Raw genomic sequence first — 13,951 nt, forward strand, 5'->3', positions numbered from 1 at the left:
ACGTTTAAAGTAGGAATCTCTGCGTAGCCCTGCAAGTGTCGACTGTTTGTTTCAGAATTTAGAGACACGCAACACTTTAATAAATGAGAATGAAAGATATGTTTATCTATCAATCTATAACTGAATGAAAGGCATCCTGACATGCAATACATAGAAAGACAGGAGGAACGGCGATGAGAAACGGTAATTGTTGTTTTGTCGACACAATTGAATCCACAGGTGTCAAGAGACACATCTGGACAGCAGGTATTTCCTTCTTCATTTCTTGGGCGTGATTACTTCACATCATGCCATCACCCAAACAACTGTTGTTATACAAGTCTAATTTATGGACCGAATGCAGCGAAAGAGCCTGGAAATTACATTTCAAGCAGAAAACGCTCCCACTGATGTACAGAGCGTCCGGGAGAGCGCGTGGAAAGCGGTCGGGTCGGAGGTGGACTTTAGTGGCTACGGCTGGTTTTCTGTTGTTCTTTTTGCCCCACATGCTGTGAGCTGTCGCTTTGAGTCAGTCTGACACGACTGAATAATGTTAGTGTGTGTCAAGGCATTTTGAGTCAAAGTGTTGGAAAAAACGAAGATGTAACAGTAAAGTCTTGATGCCGACTGACAGCTTGTCTGGTCATTGTAATTCATAGGGAGGCATTACCTTTGGCTGCTTCAATCAATCACATTTAATCAAATTCACAGCATTTTACGTGATCTAACAATGTCATTGATGGATTTCTGCGTGTGTGTGTGTGTGTGTATCACAAAAAGTGGGCCAGTTATTAAAAATATGCATCCACGCAACACAAATTACAGTAAAGAGATCAGAAAGATCGTTTTAAAAGAAGAATGAAATAAATCCTATTTAACCTTTAAATTTCTTTCCACGGCTGAGCACAAAAGAAGATATGAATGTCGATAATGACTTCCATAGTGTGGAATAAATTAAATACAACAGAAATCAATGGCTATCGTATGCATAGATACACACATACAGTATCAAAAATACAACTTTAATACAACTAATTTTACATTCAGTATGACAAAGTTAAAGTAACTGCATACATTTAGTATGGCAAACTTTTTCTTTTCTCAGTGAAATGTAAAACACAGAAGAGAAAGGTTCTGCATTCATTATGCATCTGAACTGCTTCAATGATTGGACACAGGTTGTGTCAGAAAAAAAGCCATTGAAATGAGACTGAAACTGCTCTGTAAACAACCTAGAAATAACAGCACATTAGTCAGCATTGTAATGAGGGGAGAACATTACATTACATATCCCCATAGAACGGTGTAATGTGCTTGAGTGATTTTTGCCATCTGTTGACAACATTTCGTAGGCAGGTAATTTATCACCGCAAACAGCAGGGCCGCAAAATTAACACATTTATTTATGATCCTGTGTGAATTTGAACTGTGTAAATATCATTGGTCATATCCAAACAGTGATTCTGCCAAATAACACAAGTGTTGCAGAGAGAGAGACAAATATAAGAGGCGTTAGGGACAAATAAACCCTGGATGAGTCTCTAAAGCCTCTGTATTGATTGAAAAGTGAGGTTATTTTTCAGAGAATACGAGTTACTCGTTTCAGTTGTGTTGTGGTCAGAAAACGTGAGCATTGACCCCAACGCTATGAGCTTTTAAGGAATATGGGTAAATACAAATGATGACATCTGTCAGTTATAACAGGAAGAAGAACCCAAAGCTTGGCCATGCAAAATAAAAACATTTATTCATGAAATCGTCCTGCTCATCCACAGGCTGTTCGAGATTAGACTGAGTTTGTTTCTTCATCAGATTTGGAGAAACGTGTCTCTGCATCGGCGAATGGGTGCCGGGAGTTCAAACTGATGACGAAAACGTCCCAATAATCCACAAGTAATCCAGTCCAAGACGAAAGCTAAAACAAACCCTAATATACGAATCCGTAACAACCCTTTCTCCAGTGAAAAGTGTTCTGGTCTCCATCTTTACAAAACAGCTCTGAACTAATATGTGGCTGGATTTTGATGTGAGGGACAACAGGACATACACTTTAGTTAAATTCATCTTAATGCTGGGTTAGTTTGCTCTTCTGTCTTCTCCAGATGTTCACTGATGGACTGGAGTGCTGTGGATTATTCTGACGTTTCTATCAGACTCTCATTCCGACGGCACCCATTCACTGCTGAGATGCATTTCTCCAGAACAAACCCAACTACATCATTTCAGACCTTGTTGACTGTGGACGGACTATTTCTTTAATATAATGTTCATCAATAAAAATAGATTGTGTTGCAAGTTCTGCTTGGATATAGCATTCATATTACCGGAATATTCATGAGCCTCAAAACATACGAACAACTAGGTTTACAAGTCTGACAATTATCATAAGCATCAAAGAAGAAAAGTTTCAAAATTGCATCATCAACTGGTTCAATGCTCCACTTAATTCATGTTTGTTGAGTCACATTTTACATTTGAACTGCTGATGAAACAATTACCAGTCTATTTCTACAGAAGACGCTGAACATGGATAGACATAAGCAGCTGTTGTGTTTCCCCTCAGTCATAATAAAAAATGAAGACCGCTGTATAGCACAAGACTGCATGTCAAAATAGTGGATAAGCCCCTTAAAAATCTCCTGCAGGAAAGGAGACTGAATTGCCTGGAGACTCCGCAGACACTTGGAATTCTACACACTTCCTGAAATCGTTGCCAAGTTATGGAATCTCACCCAAATGTTTTATTCCGGATGGAGTGAATCTCATTTGGTATGTGTAATATTTGAAAAGGTCAGGAGCAGAGCAGACCCCGGCTGAACCCTGGAAAAAGAGCCACTGAGAGCAGGCTTCCACGAGGCCTCCTCGAGAGCAAAATTAAATGAAAAGGATGGGGATGAGTGTGTTCTCTGTAAAGAAAGGGAGCACGGGAAATTGTTTTGGTGAGTGGAGGTTATACGAGCACCCTCTTCTTCCCTTATCCTCCGGTTCCCTTCTCATCTCACCGTCTGAATGAGTCCTAGACAGCCCTGAGTATATTCATTGTTCTGTGTTTCAAAAGAAGAGGCCTTTTGCTCTCAGTCGTATTAAAAAAATAAATATTCCGTTTCCGCACAGAACAACTTTTCATTCCATAAAGAGGGCACTGCAGCTTCAATGAACATCTCATCCGGAAAGTGAACATTTGCCATTATTTACTCTTCATGTCATCCTGGTACGACTTTTTCTATTCTGCTCCAGCGGGGTTGGTTAAAGTTGTACGATCTGAATGATCCCGTAATTGACTCCAAAATCAATGTTTTACTTTATTCCTTGAATTTTGTTAGTTATTAAAAAACCGAATAGTTTCCAAGCCGTTTCGAGTTAGATGATTGCCTGTTGTTTAGCACCACAGCTAAATAATTCATTTTAACCGAATATATGCAAGTTGTACCGAATGTGATTCGAGTGAGAAGCGGTTTGAGAAGCGGTTGCATATTTCCAAGATTGATTCGATAAGACACCTGCATTTCAGCGTCTCTTATCGGGTTACTATGTTGTGTTATTACACGCTATCTTTCTTATGTAATGTAAAGCTTTGACACAGTCTGTTTTGTTTATAATTAAAGGTGACTTAACTTGACTATCGATTCCTGTGTGTGAATTTCAATGTGATTTTATACAGTGCACACATCTCTTTCGCATCTTCTTGTGCTTGAACGGATGAATAAACCTCAACATCTGTCAAGGTGTCACACACGTGGACTTTTTGTGTTGTTGTCTTTGTCGTGTGCCATGTGCTCTGTGTGACCTACTTTAGTTAATTGTCTTATCGTCTTCACCTGTGTCTCATTTATTAAGTATTTACGTTGTGTATTTAAGTCCTGTGGTTTCAGTTCTGTTTGTCCGATCTCGTCAATGTTTTATGTGGTTGAGTTTACTAATTGAGGTACTAATTCTGTATATGTGTATGATTAAACTTGTTAACCTTATATTCTCGTCGAGTGCTCCTTCACGCTAAGGTTTCCTTGATAACATAGTTTTGACGGCACATGTGTATCAGTAAAGGGGATCCATGCATCAGGTCTTAAAGTGACAGCAGTTTAATATTGTGTTATTTTGTGTTTTTTTTTGTTGCTGTTGTTCTTATTTTATTCCTAATAGTTTAATATTAATACTGAATGAAATCTATTCTAGTCTATTTTTTTGTTTGTTTGTTTTTGTTAGAATTTAGAATTTTTTTGCGAAAAGAAACGGCATAAATAAGTGTTTTTAATTATTCATTTATTTTAGTAAATTGAAATTATGTTGGCTGATTTGCAAAAAAGACTTCAAATGAATTAAATAAACTGAAGCACTAACAGCATTACAAAATAAAATACATGACAACAGAACGTGAAACAGAACCCCAAAACAGACCTTACTACATTTACAGAAAATAATAATTGAATTAAAATCAGAATTGCAATTCTTCAAAAGCATCTCTCTGCGTGATACGGGTTTGGAACAAACAGGAGGTTAAAAACAATAACAGAATTGTCAAAACGATGCCTTGAAGACTGATTTCAGCAGCGAGTCTGTGTAAAAATAAGCAGATATCCCGCAGTTTGCCGCATATGACAGATATGACGGATCCACCGTATACTTTTGGGAAGCCATGCAAATCCGTTCTCTGTTGGCAGACTTGTGCAAATATTTGTAGCAAACACAAAAGGGTTTACTAGATGTATGATGTCCAGCCGTTGGAGATTATGCAGGAAAATGTGCAGAAATGTGCTGAGGGGGGCAGTCTGAACATCTTTTGAGGACCGTGTGCATTTCCCCACAGCACTTAAAAGACATTTAGAAAACACAAACACACTTTGACTAATGCGAAACTTTGACTATCCACCCGTCATTTGGAGCTCGGCGACGCTCGGGGTGGATTTAGCTCGGCTGGAGTTACAGTTGTAAAATGTATTTCTGTCACACTGTGGATGTCTGGCGACAGATAAACCCAAGCAAATAGAGGCAGACTTGATGAAAGGCATGGCATATCTGGCAGCGAGGTTAAGCCTTTCATAAATTGAAATCTAACTGAAAAGATAAGTAGCCTTTTTTTTTTTTTTTTTTTTTTTTTTTGCTTTTTTTGTACTGTGGATAATCTGCAAAGTGGGCCTTTCATCAACTCCCCCATCCAGAAAGATGATCGCACACATACGCCAGACCTAGTTTTACATAACATATAGCTCTATAATTATGTAAAAGACTGCATACTCGCTTCACAGGAAAAAAAAAAAAAGTACGACTGCATCTGATTTTATCTTAAAGTTGAAACTCGACGTTTCCCGTGGAGCTGGAATATTCAATTAAAAGATGTCCTTGATAATTTCTCAGCGCTGTGACGGAACGAGCCCCAGTTCGCTTCGTTTTCTTATTGTGTGCAACACTTGAATGCCACTTGAGTTCAGTTTACAAGGCCACGTATAAAAAGTATTTACACGGCCGCTCTGTCAAAAGACTGCTAACCTTGGAACTGGAGAAGAAGTGAAGAAAAACAAGACACTCCACAGACTCCGAGCTGTCATAGATACGTGTCGCCGCCTCCATTACACGTGACTCAGACATCATCCACGCGTCTACATCCTTTACCTTTCTGCCCTGTATGTGATGTTAGCTCACTCGACACAAAAGCCACTACGAATGTTAACAGCAGGCTTTCATAAATGTGTTCGGTGTGCTGAATTTAGCAACTACTATCATTAACAGCAGGCTCATTTTCATCACACGATGTTAATAGGTTGTTCGTGAACGTTTTCATTAATGAGTAACTTCACACAGAGATACAAAAGAAGTTAAGACTTGATCAATTGAACTGATTTGCTTTCTTAATACATGTTCCTGGTCTTACTATGTGTGATTCATCAGAGAATATTATCAGAAAATGTGCCACTGTAATATTTCATGAAAACATACTCAATTTCTTGGGCTCTGAAAGTATTTATCATTTCAGCTGGCATCGCATAGGCTTCAGATCTATCAAGCTGCACTGTACAAAATCATAAAAAAAGTTCTTTCAACTTGAAATGAAAAAGTTTAGTTTAGTCAACTAAAATATTTGATTTGTCACTTAAATTAACGCTAATTAACTAAACGTTTTAAGTTGACTCAACTAAAAAATCTTAGGCGACGGGGGTAAGTTATTTCAAGATGAAAATATATATTTTTTTACACTGTATCTATCTATCTGTGTATATATTGTATATATGCATGTGTGTGAATGCATACATACATGCATATCTATAAATATAGATGTATTTATGTAGAGATAGCCTATGGGCAGGATTGCAGAAAGGTGATACAAGCAGTATTTCATAAAATATTCAATGCCTTTAGAATCCAATTTCAGAATATTTTTAGACATATATTTAAACCCACAACTTATAAATAAATAGATATTTATATTTAGACATTTTCAAAGGCAACTTTTTGTAAAGATTTATATTTATTTATTTAATTCTTGCCTTAAAATGTTGATTTAAAGCATCTATTTTGTGTTATTATCACTACAGTCAACTCTGAACACAGCATTTTGTTACACGGTACAAAAAAATGTGTGTGTGTGTGTGTGTGTGTGTGTGTGTGTGTGTGTGTGTCTGTGTGCGTGAGTGCATGCTTGCATGTGTGTGTACCTGTTTTTCTATTCTGGTGGGGACTTGTGTCACAGTTGGGATCTAAATTGAGGTCTCCACGGGCAAAGAAGCTAATAAATCACACAGAATTAAGTTTCTTTAAAAAAACCAAAAAATGGCTGTAGTTTTGTGTAAGAATTTACATTCAGTAACAGAACTCGCCATTAATGCTTGTCTGAGACAAGTAGATTTTTTGATAGGCAAGTTAAAGAAGAAAATATTACATGCCTGGCCAGACAGCTATTACGATTAAAACATCTAACCGCACTGAAATTTGGATGAGAATGCTTCTGATTTAATTACATTCAGTGCATGTAAGCGGCGATTAATAAGTAACGTCAAAAGGACTCACGAAGCTTGTCTATGTGAGAGAATCTCGTTTTCAGGTTTATAGCATGCAGCATAAGCAACATGACGCGATTGCAAATTTGACATGATATAGGCTAAAATAAAGTAGCTATAAGTTCAGTATTTGAATTTATTGAAAGGACAGGCCGATATTGTCGACTTTATGTACTTCGTTGGGTTGCTAAAAAATAGTTCCAAACTCAGATCACTGCAAAACAGCGGCGCAGATGCAACACACGGAGCAGCGGCGTTTAGTTAATTAAATTGTCCATAAGTCCTTCTGAAAAGTGGGTGCTTGTGGTTTTCTGAGAGTAGTCCTCAACATGCCACTGCATACTCATTCAGATCTAGATATTGTGAGATGCCCACTTCAATTCCTGATGCATAAAATCAACTCATAGTTACAGTACTATCTGACTGAATACCCTGTTTTGTGAACATTATATTACAGAGGTATAGCGATGCAAGTCAAGTTAAAAAGGCCTGCAATAAACTGTTGACCTGTAGATTATGCATGCATGAAGTGTTTGCAAAAGATATCGAGCCACGAAAGAGATAATATATGGAATTCATTGCCTTCACTGTAAGTTGGAGTTTTTCATTCACGCACAGTGAGATCATTTATCAGCGCATTTCTCCACACATCTACTGATCTGAAGAGATCCGTCCATCCAAGTGTTTCAAGAGACTGAAGCAAATGGCATATAGCAGTGGTTTGATGTATTTGATTATATATTCACTCCAGGTGATGGATAATATGTATTTTATTGTTTATTTTCAAATCACCAAACACATTTCACTGATAATGAGGCTGGGTTTTAACGTCACCGTTCACATGTCAACCTCAAGCTCTTATCCTGGAAGGAAGCAAATTATATGTAAAAATATCCACCGCTGTCAGTCTGATCTAATATTCATCACAAGTGAGTTATAATGATTACATAACACGCATTGAAGCATTGACCGTTTCTTTAATATTTTATTAGTATAAACTTTAGTTTTTATTTATCATTAATTCAGTGTAGCTTTGTTGTATTTTCATGCATTTATTAATTTATGTGTTGTCTTTTGCTGTGCAGTCCTCTGATTCTTTTGAAACGATATTCTATTCTATTGTCATGATAAAAGACCTTGTTTAATGTCTTATATTACTCTATCCAGGACTTTCTGATGGTAACCGGTGAATTGAATTGTTGTAATTGCACATGATCATATATTGAATTGACTTATAACAAATGGCATGCTTTCCATTTTAGCTGTCAACTGGTTTTTATTTAGACTTTTAATATTTCTTGAGCAGAACACGAGTCTGTAATGAGAGCTAAGGTCCTGTGGTTTAGCGCTGAAGCAGGAGTGTGTTTGACACAGATTAAACTGATCGTCGCTGTCATAAAGCAGCAGCTGTTTAATGAACAGAGCTGACGGCTCTCCCTCAGGGCAGAATAAATGCCCTCAGGCTGGAAGATCATCGTTTGTCTCGAGGATAACGCAGGCCACTTAAAGAAGACGAGTGGATCTTGTGAGGACCCCGAGAGCCGTCTGTCCACCGCCAGGTGAAGAATACCCCAAAACACGTGTCCTGTTATGAGCCCATCTGGGACAACAGAGGAAACGTCTGCTTTTCTTATTTTAGTGCTCTTCTTTTTTGCATTGCAGTGGTTTCATAACCTGTAAGTTGTAAGAATGAAGTTTTGTTGTTAAAACGCATGGTGCTGCGCTGAAACGGCTCAAAAACACTTTAGCAGCATCTCCTGACGCCCACAGCACCCCAAAACATCAGTTCATAAACACAAGCCCCACGCATATTTTCCTTGTGAAAATGGGAAAATCTAGTCGTATTTCTCCTTTAATTTCACAGGAGAGCAGAGATCGCTGACGTAAGCGCAGTCATGTAGTGTGTCAGATCACACACACATCGTGAGACAAACGGCTTCAAACACAGCTGCAATAAAAAATACTGACAGAACATGTATATTCCATAAACAATCCAACAAATTATACCACCATATGAAATATCAGATTTTATTGTGTTTAATTACATGTACTTCAGATCTGCCTACAGTGCACCTAACTAAGAAAGTACTGTAGTATGGGTTAAGGTTCAGTGTTAGTACATAGTTATTACCTTGTAATTACGATACGTACATAGTATGCAGGAATTAAGTGCTATCAAAATGTGGTTAAAACTGTAATATGGTAAAAATAGCTGTTTTCTCTACGAATGTGTGTTAAAGTGATTTACTTCTGTGACTTTACTAGTCTTCAGTGTCGCATGATCTTCAAACATTTCTGATTATTATCAATGATACACATTATAGATATTTACTGTCACTTTAGAGCAATTACTTTTTTCATAAAAAAAATCCCCATTGAACACAAACGTAAAATAGTATTTTGAGTTATCATTTTCTATTTACACTTAATTGCTTCTTGTTATTAGCCATAATAAACGTAGTTTGGCGACGATTTTTGATTCAGTAACAAGCTTGAGCGAACCAGCGATACTCTTGATAAATAACGATGGAATCCCATTGCTTTTAATCGCAGCAGACACAGTTTCTAATTAAGCGAAGCTCCATCCCCTCCGTTACGTTTGCTGCGAGTCTATCAAGCCTGTTATTAAACCGGACTCATAAAAGTTCATTTACTGGGCGTCCCACAGGATCACATGACCGCAAACCAGGATCAGGCCTCATGTCTTCCAATAAACTTCATGCGATTGCATTTAAGATGTTCAGAGCCGCGTTCTACATGAAAGGAACAGTGAATGTGTCAAATCCCAGAGAGGATAATTAATTTTGAGCAGTTCTGACATTATATTGAGGCGAGCTGCTCACGCGGCCTGAAATCAATATGACTTGTAAATCAAAAATAAATTGGTTTTCCTTTTGTTCTCTGCAAACAATCATCTCAAATTAATTGCCGTACCGACTGTATGTTTTAAAGAAATGAATCGCTTGTGATCAGGGGGTGCGTTTTACACAATGCTCACAAACACCAGGTTCAGGAGCCTTTCTAGCCATTTTTCAGGCCGTTATTCACGTATTCATTTCACTCAGACATTTGCTTTTCTTTTGAGACGAGGAGCTGCTCGTTGTTCTTTGAAGGCGTGGATCGATTCAGCTCAGCGTCGTTTGGCCATCAGACACAGACACTTGTGAGTTCGGGCTTTTAAAACGCTCTACAGGATGCACGTCACCGGCTCTTTCAGATCCGTCACGACGGTATTTGATTTGTTCTGCTTCTGTTTCTACTTCGCAGGGGTTGACTCTTCTTGCTCTTCTTCATTTATTTGATCAATGAAAAAATCCTTCGGCTGAGATCAAAGGAAAATGTATGCACTAAAAGTAAGTAAATAAAAATGAATAGGTTGGATGGATTTCACTTAAATTTATAGTAAATGTATATTTCATTACTAATATAATATCAATCTACTGAAGTACTATTTTGTTTTTAACCTTGTAATGCATTGAGAATCATCAGAAGCCATCAAACTTATTTAATACTAGAACGTACTAAAATATATTGCTTTTGCACACACAAATACAAAACACAGCCATAACACACTGTAAAATGATGCAATAAATGCTTTTGTTGTTGTTGTTTTCTTACTGTAAATTATAAGAAAAAACCTGTAACTATAATTGCATTTTTTGTATGTAATAATAATAATAATAAGTGCACTTATAGATTACAGTATACACTTATAGACTGCACAGTAAAGTACCACACTGTTAACCGCATTTTAAAAATAAAGGCGCTTAAAAGGTTCCTCACAGTGATGCCATATAAGGAGCATTTTTTGGTTCCATTCAATCAAAGGTTCTTTAAAGGTCTTTTAATAATGTGAGGAACCTTCTTTCACTGCAAACAAGGCTTGGGGTTGTTTCTGTATCAGAGTAATTGTGGGACGTTTAAAATAAATAAAGAATTGGCTGGCGATTATGAGATACACAGTCATATTTAGTTTGCTTTTACTGTGAGGCAGATCCGACTTCTCTTACAGTGAGCCCAACGTATAAATAAATATTAATATAATACACTTACATAAGGCCCTTTTATTGTGGAAAAGAGTGACTCTTAAGATGGATGTGGGTGGTTAGTGTAAAAACCCGCTCTGTGTGCAGCTCTTACAAATTAGCCTTTTAGTGTAATCTCAAATATGATGCTTAAAGCATAACACTTTATTGCATAAGCCACGAGTTAACAGTGCCATCTAACTGAACATTTCTTGTTTGTCCTCCGTGTGATGCAGATGCCCCGTTGTGATGTAAATGGCAGTGTGTTTTATTCCAGCGCTCTACTAAAATATTTATATCGATGCAGCATTCTTCAGACGTTGTGTCTGATCACTGTGCTACAGTTTTGCAAACAAATATGGCCACGACTTTCTGCTTCGTTCTGCTGCAGGAAATTAAAAGCCGAACACATCAAACTGTATGTTGTGCCATTATAACCGCTCTGGAGTCAGTTTACAACTTTTTTTGGCCTTCACCGCACACAGCGTGTTTCTCCGCGCTTCTGATCTTCTGACAACACACATAACAGCATAATACACTTAGCCTCGTCCCAGTTCCCTCAGAAATCTCTCCGCGCTTTAGAAGTCATTTACTGCCAGTCTGAAAAGAGCCGCCGGCTTTGAAGTGTGGTTTGCAAATACATTTCCCAACCAATCAAATAAACAGCCAAACGTTGACTGATGGTGCATAGTTGTAGCATTAAAATGCAAACACGACGGCATCTTTCATGAACTCTCAGGAACTCGTGATTGAGCTGGAAACAAGCAAAGAGCGCAAGGAGGAAGTCAAGAGTTTCACAGAATAACAACTGAGAAGAAAATGGGGTTCTTACCAAAATATCGAAATATTCTTAAACCAAGAAGCGTTTTCTAGACAAAGTGAACCTTAAGAACAAAAATCTGCCAGTGGGGCAATGAGATAATTATTTTAATAGTCTAGGAAATCCTTTTAAATGTTTTTTAAAAATGTTTTAATGGTGGACCTAGGCCGATATATTAATACTTTTTGGAAAACTTTATTAAATGTAACTGTAGGATCTTAGTAGTTCAAATTGCTGTTCTCTGTGTGTTATTCATATCATATACTCTGTATTGTTTGTGAAATTGGTGTTATATGGTTTTTATATATAAAAAGGTTCCTGACTACTAGTTGTGCCACCGGTTACAGTGTTGACTTATTTATATGAATATTTTTAGAATTTTCTTTAGTAAAAAAATCGAATTGTTGTGAATGTATTTTTGTGTTCTCGTGTATTTTTGCATTTTATTGTTTTACAGAATTGTGACAGCTGTGAGTTTTCAGAAGCTCTTATCCTGAGATTAGGGCGAATTTTATTGGGCCAAAATTTGACTGATTGAAAAAAAAATCTAGCTAGCTAAGTTACAGTATTTATACACCGTGTAGTTACGTGCACAATATATAAATAAATAAATCACCACCAAATAATAAACATTTTCAGTTATTTATTCATTTTGTTTGTTCGTTCGTTCGTTCGTTCATTCATTCATTCATTCATTCATTCATTCATTCATTCATTCATTCATTCATTCATTCATTAACCAAGCACTCTTTGCGTGATCTCGTTCACAAGTTTTTCACAAGCATGCAGTACTTGAGGCACTAGAAAGTGTGCTCTTATCCGGCATCTGCTCTGTTTCTCTCCACAAGTTATGGCTGAATATTTCTGTTTCCTGGTCTCTCTCAGTCCCCTTCACACAGATTAAACATTTGCTGCCGTCTCGGCTCAGAACTAGCTCACACGAACCGAGGCTCGTGTGTGAGTGTATAGAGCATGTGCAGACGGAAAAAGCAGACACTACTATTCTGGAGATGATATTTACATTAACCTAGCGTATACTCCGGGCTTAATTTACAGGCCTATTACGCACCACCAAAGAAAAGCACAAAAGCCATTACATCCTTGGCTCATTTCTGTAGCTAATCAGTCTCCATGCACCTGTTTCTAATTCATGCTAAATTCACGGCCGTTTGTGTTCTTTCCTCGCTCTAATCTGCCTCAACCCCTGAGCTGATGGGTTTAGCGAGCGCATGAGAAATGAACATCTCACCCACCGTATTTCAGATCCAGAGGTGGAAACTTTCATCTGTAAGAGTAGATACACCTGTAGGCGTCGTGCAGGAGCGTGAAAAGGGACGTAGATGTCAGATCTACACAGACAATGCTCTTATCCTCGCATAAACTTTCACCTCACGTTACACCGCCGGGACTCGTTTTTCAGCAAGGCTCAGATTTATTTTGGGCAAACAAATGCCTGTATTTGTTTCCAGCGAAGCGACAGGAGGTTGTTATTAGTGTTGTTTCCATCTGAATTGTGTTAAATAAGATGTCTATATTCATTTGACCCAGTACAGCCTGTGGTTTTGATATTCTATTAACATTTTTACGTCCGAGGCTCTACTCAAGGATAAGGTCATTTTGAGCTCCACGTGTGCCAAAACAATTCTCCCTGCTTCAATTAATTCTTAAATGTCATTTGAGCGCGAGAGACGGAGAACTGCGCTTCATGATGGGGGCTTTGAACTTTAAATGCCACCAAACACCTTACACACGTATTTGTCTATTGTATCTCCGCCAAAGTTATAGCTGGTTTAAGAGGGTCGTCATTGTTTGACCCCAGTATGTCAAACACCACCACAGGCCATGAATATCTGTCCTGACAACGTTTTCAGAAATGTGGCTCGTGGCTGTTGTCAATGAAGCAATCAATGTACCTCAGATATAGTAAAATATTATTATAGCGATATATTAATATTTGTGGACTAGTGGTTCCACAAAGTTGACATTGTATATTATATTTTAAATATAATATTATTGTATTTTGGCTCACATTTGCCAACTTTCTGTAAAGAAAGGTGGTAGAGATTTAGTTCTCAATGAATCTACATTTTGAACAAATCGTGTGAATCAATGATTCAAAGACCCGTTCATTAAGAGAG

The sequence above is a fragment of the Puntigrus tetrazona genome, chromosome 24 (assembly GCF_018831695.1).
Source record: "Puntigrus tetrazona isolate hp1 chromosome 24, ASM1883169v1, whole genome shotgun sequence".
Classification (NCBI taxonomy): domain Eukaryota; kingdom Metazoa; phylum Chordata; class Actinopteri; order Cypriniformes; family Cyprinidae; genus Puntigrus; species Puntigrus tetrazona.